This window comes from Kogia breviceps, chromosome 3, assembly GCF_026419965.1.
Source record: "Kogia breviceps isolate mKogBre1 chromosome 3, mKogBre1 haplotype 1, whole genome shotgun sequence".
Lineage (NCBI taxonomy): Eukaryota > Metazoa > Chordata > Mammalia > Artiodactyla > Physeteridae > Kogia > Kogia breviceps.
In genome coordinates this window covers 107,140,731-107,146,897 of record NC_081312.1, presented here as the reverse complement: position 1 = coordinate 107,146,897, position 6,167 = coordinate 107,140,731, and the positions used below count along the sequence as shown (strand labels likewise).

General features: G+C 40.7%; 1 pseudogene; it reads left to right on the top strand.

The window, feature by feature from the left end:
* The first annotated feature begins 1,278 nt into the window (after positions 1-1,278).
* On the top strand, positions 1,279-2,716 carry LOC131752018 (U2 small nuclear ribonucleoprotein auxiliary factor 35 kDa subunit-related protein 2 pseudogene; annotated as a pseudogene).
* The last annotated feature ends 3,451 nt before the right edge of the window (positions 2,717-6,167 follow it).

The following is a 6,167-nucleotide window of genomic DNA, read 5'->3' as shown; positions in this document are numbered from 1 at the left end:
TCAAAAAATCTGCAAACCATAAATGTTGGAAAGGGTGTGGAGAAAAGGAAACCCTCTTGCACTGTTGGTGGGAATGTAAATTGATATAGCCACTATGGAGAACAGTATGGAGTTTCCTTAAAGAACTAAAAATAGAACTACCATATGAGCCAGCAATCCCACTACTGGGCATATACCCTGAGAAAACCATAATTCAAAGAGTCATGTACCAAAATGTTCACTGCAGCTCTATTTACAATAGCCAGAACATGGAAGCAACCTAAATGTCCATTGATAGATGAATGGATAAAGAAGATGTGGTACATATATACAATGGAATATTACTCAGCCATAAAAATAAATGAAATTGAGTTATTTGTAGTGAGGTGGATGGACTTGGAGTCTGTCATAAAGAGTGAAGTATATCAGAAAGAGAAAAACAAATACCGTATGCTAACACATATATATGGAATTTTTAAAAAAGGATCTGAAGAACCTAGGGGCAGGACAGGTATGAAGATGAAGGTATAGAGAATGGATTTGAGGACACAGGGAGGGGGAAGGGTAAGCTGGGATTAAGTGAGAGAGTGGCATGGACATAAATATGCTATCAAATGTAAAATAGTTAGCTAGTGGGAAGCAGCCACATAGCACAGGGAGATCAGCTTGGTGCTTTGCGAACACCTAGAGGGGTGGGATAGGGAGGGTGGGAGGAAGACACAAGAGGGAGGAGATATATGTATATGTATAGCTGATTCCCTTTGTTATAAAGTAGAAACTAACAAACCATTGTAAAGCAATTATACCCCAATAAAGATGTTAAAATAAAAGAACCAAGATGAACACACATTTTTTTCTATCTAACTATATTATTTAATCTTATGTTAACTCTACTAGATGTCTGAGATTATAAAACTATATAGCTAAACTTAGGAAAAATGTACATTAAAGTGAGTTGCGAAGCTTTGTGAATGGACCAAGAGAAAAGGGGAGGTGTGACTTTAACTTCTTGGCTACAAGATACATCACAATGAGGTGGGGAGAGGGAGTGATAACGCACTGGGGAAGCGCTAGGAGGGAAGAATTACTTACAAGACGGCTTAGGAGCCCCAGAGGATTTTTCGAGAAGGAGACATTTACTTGTGCAGGATTTTGGAACACGAGCTACCTACCTCCCGTCGTCCGTCTTTGGTCAGCCAAGGAGGAGACATGCTCCCGCTCCTCTAGCCCGAGAGGCCGCACAGCGACTGCGACTGCGCGCGGCTGCGCACGCCCTCAAGCCCACCCCTTCCTGCCGATTCTTGCGGGGCGTGGCGGTGCTGGTGAGATGGCGGCTTCCGAGAAAATGATGTTTCCGGAGAAACTGAGCCACAAAAAGTACAGGGCCGCCCTGAAGAAGGAGAAACGAAAGAAACGTCGGCAGGAACTCGCTCGACAAAGAGACTCAGGACTCTTACAGAAGGAGGAGGAGGAGGAGACAGCGGCGGATGCTTTTATTGAAGAACAAGAACGAGAAGAAGAGAGGCTGTTGGAGAGAGAGAGGCAAAAATTACATGAGGAGTGGTTGCTGCGGGAACAGAAGGCGCAAGAAGAATTCAGAATAAAGAAGGAAAAGGAAGAGGCAGCTAGAAAATGGCAGGAAGAACAAGAGAGAAAGCTAAAGGAAGAATGGGAAGAACAGCAGAGAAAAGAGAGGGAAGAGGAGCAGCAGAAGCTACAGGAGAAGAAAGAAAGAGAGGAAGCTGTGCAGAAGATGCTGGAGCAGGCTGAAAATGAGTTGGAAAATGGCACCACATGGCAAAACCCAGAACCACCTATGGAATTAAGAATAATGGAAAAAGATCGAGCTAATTGTCAATTCTACAGTAAAACAGGAGCTTGCAGATTTGGAGATAGGTGTTCACGTAAACACAATTTCCCGGCATCAAGTCCCACCCTTCTTATTAAAAGCATGTTTACGACATTTGGGATGGAGCAGTGCAGAAGGGACGACTATGACCCCGACGCAAGTCTGGAGTACAGCGAAGAGGAAACCTACCAGCAGTTCCTGGACTTCTATGACGATGTGCTCCCCGAGTTCAAGAACGTGGGGAAAGTGATACAGTTCAAGGTCAGCTGCAACTTGGAACCTCATCTGAAGGGCAATGTGTATGTTCAATATCAATCAGAAGAAGAATGCCAAGCAGCCCTTTCTCTGTTTAATGGACGGTGGTACGCAGAACGACAGCTTCAGTGCGAATTCTGCCCAGTGACCCGATGGAAGATGGCAATTTGTGGTTTATTTGAAATACAGCAGTGTCCAAGAGGGAAACACTGCAACTTTCTTCACGTGTTCAGAAATCCCAACAATGAATGTTGGGAAGAGAATCGAGACATGTACCTGTCTCCTGATCGGACTGGCTCCTGCTTCAGTAAGAACTCAGGGAGGAGGGAGCGGCTGAGCCGCCACGACGACTACTACAGTAGGCCGCGGAGGAGGAGCAGCCCCGGGCCGGCCCACTGCTACAAGCGGAATGGGGAGACCGAGAGCAGGAGGAGGAGGAGCCACGGGGGCAAGAAATCTCACAAGCACACGTCCAAAAGCCGGGAGAGGCCCAGTTCCCGAAGAAGAGGAAGAAAAAGGGGCTGCAGCCGTGGCCAGGGCAGCCGCAGCTGCCGGAGCCGCAGCCGGAGCCGCAGCCGGAGCTCCTCCAGGTCCAGGAGCCGTGGCAGGAGGACGTCGGGGAGCCGAGACTGAACTCTGCAGAGTCCCACATCCAAATAAACTTACCATGTCCTACAGTGAAGAAAAAAACAAAGTGAGTTGCTTGAGGCATGTCAGGCATAATAGTAAATTAGAAAGAAAATAACAGGGAAGATTTTGACTGGTGCATGCTAACACACACACACACACACACACACACACACACACACACACACACACACACACACACACACATATATGGAATCTAAAAAGAAAATGATTCTGAGGAACCAAGGGGCAGGACAGGAGTAAAGACACAGATGTAGAGAATTGACTTGAAGACATGAGGTGGGGGAAGGGTAAGCTGGGATTAAGTGAGAGAGTGGCATGGACATATATATGCTACCAAATATAAAATAGATAGCTAGTAGGAAGCAGCTGCATAGCACAAGGAGATCAGCTCAGTGCTTTGTGACTACTTAGAGGGGTGGAATTGGGAGGGTGGGAGATGCAAGAGGGAGGGGATATGGGGATATATGTATATGTATAGCCGATTCACTTTGTTATACAGCAGAAACTAACACACCATTGTAAAGCAATTATACTCCAATGAAGATGTTAAAAAAAAAGAAAAAGGGAAAAAGGAACAACCATATATTTAACCTTTTCGGTTCTTTGTGAGTTTTTTTGATAAGTTACATAGTGTGTGAATTAAGAAAATAATTTAGAATGATGGGTACATTTGTTTATCTCACAAAAATTTTGTGATCAATTAGAACATAAATATTAAGAACAAGGAAATTAAATAGATATAAGTGAGATAAAAGTTTGTAAATTAACTTTTCAACAATTATTATGTTTTATAGTATGTGTCTTTAAAAAAGGTCCACAAACCTTTTTAGTAGCTTGAAACCTTAAAGCTATACTAAGTTAAAGTAAATAAGGTAGATTCATTGTATAGCTAGATTATTTCCAAATAAAATAAAATAATTAAATAGTAATTGCTGAACATAAGGTATGTACTTTGGCATCTTGGTTTTGTACAGCATAAATATATTTGGATCTGTTAAAAAAACATGAGCTTTGTACTATTAAATGGCATATACCTCTAGAAAATTATGAACCGATGTATTCATAAATCTGATACAGAATGATATATGAGGCAGTCAGTTAAAATTGCTTGCTCCCTAGTTTTCTCTGTCAAAGAAAGGTGACTGATGATTAAACATTGTAATCAAAATTTGTACATGACACACTACCAGGATTAATGAGGGTAAGGAAAAAATAAAACCTCTGTGTGAAGGCAAAGTAAGATGTATTTTGGATAAGGAGCTGTTAGGATTAAGAAGAATATCTTTGTCCTAAAGCAGAATGATTGATTTTTCCAGGGTGAGAAAGAGAAAATGAGTTATATAACAACAAAATGAATATATATATAATATATATAACATATATATAATATATATTATATACATAATATATATACACATATATATTTTTTAAGTTGGAGAATATTTGTGGGAGAGGATATTGTATGAAGTTCATACAAATTGGTCAATAAACTTGTCTGTTTTTTATGTTAAAATATTGTGTGCCACAGAAATAAATAATTGTCCTTCTCAAACAAACTCTCATCAGACATAAACATAGCCAATTTAATTTCTGCATTCACAGCCAATCATTGTTTGACACTGATTGTTCTCTGAGGGTGTTTATAATCAGCAATAGACAGAAATGCCTATGCACTTATGTAAATAATCAGACAAAGTACAATGAAACGAGATTATTTTGCAAACAAATTTGTCTTACATTGTTTCTGGTTTAATGTTGGTGTCCTGAGAGAGAAAAAAATCCTTTCAGTGGAAAACTACAACCTACCCTTTTGGATTCCATCTTGCACATTTTGCCACTCAATGCAAAAGCCTGAGTTCTTCTAGTTTCCTCCAGTATCTGCCTACAACTCTCCAAATTAATGTTTCCAATTTTTCTCCCATCTGACTTGGAATCATGGAAAACTAAAACTTTCATTTTCCTGAATCTGTGCAAGTTGAAGCTGCAGGATTAGATATACACCTCAAGTAAATCACCACAAATGATCATGTGTGGGCAAGCTTCATGTTTACTACTGTGTGTGCCACTCAGAAAGTTGAACAAAAAAACCCCAATTCCATCACTAAAGACATTCATACTGCAAACCAAGAAATCCACTGGATTATCACTGCTGTCTGTACTTACCATCTAAAGATGTTTTGAGTGCAACATCAAGAAATTTCTCAACAGGCTTCCCTCTTGGGATCATAAACTGGGTTTTTTATATTAATATTTGTTTTTCTGTTATTTTTGTAGAAACTCCACTTCATTAAATGCCTGGTGGCTAGCACCATAAAGCATACCTTCTACTACCAAATGTCAACAGATAATTTAGCAGGTCTTTAATGAATAAAAGGTGACTGACAAGGAACGGACTATATTGTTCTCAGGAAAGAAGAATGTCTCTTCATTCCTTTGAAAAAATAGGGTGGACTGACTTCAGAATTGACCCCGGTTCAATACTGGGGGCTCTTTTATCCTACTCCAGTAGTTCTGAATAAATCTGTTTTTATCATTTTAACTATTGTGCAACTATGGGTTTTCTCCAACAGTAGTCAGAATCAATCACCCTAGCCAGCACCCAAACTCCCTGCCTTGCATGTTGATTCACAGGCACTAGGAGCCCAATGTGGCCAGGTGGAGGTCTTAACTTCCATTTGGGGGAATCAATGTTTTATCTCCTAGGAGAAGAAGTCCTTCCTCTGTGTCTAAGCCTTCTAGTTCAACAGAGCATAAAGTTAGTGGAACAGGAAGCAAAAATGGTGCCATTCCCTTTTCTACCCCTTGATTCTTGGATCCATGAATCCTGGATAGAAGAAAATAGCACCATACTGGATGATGATTCAGAGCATACATAGCCTACTGGAAAATCTTGTTACAGCCCTGTAACAAATATCTTCCCAACTGGCTTTGTAAATGAGTCTTCTAAAGGCCCTTCTACCATTCTATCAAACTGGCTGCTTCAGATGTTGGGAGATGTGGTATGACCAGTGAATATCGTGCATGGGCCCACTGCTGCACTTCTTTTGCTATGAAGTGAGTTCACTGATCTGAAACAATGTTGTGTAAGATACCATATCAGTGGACGAGACATTCTTTAAGTCCATGAATGATTGTTTTGGCAGTAGTTTTGCATGCAGGTAAGTGCAGGTAAGGCAAATCTGTACCAAGTTTAGTGTCTATTCCAGTGAAGAAAAACTGTTGCAGTTTCCATGATAGAGGGATCCAATGTAATCACCCTGGCACAAGAAAACTGTTTTATCTCCATACTCAGCACACAACCTTGTCTACCAGTGCTTACTCTGCACACTACTGGAAACAGAGTCATTATCATCTTCAATCAGATTAGAGAGCAGATTCCAGAAAACCCAGAAATAATCAGAATAATCATCCTTAAAATTCTGTTCCTCAAGGA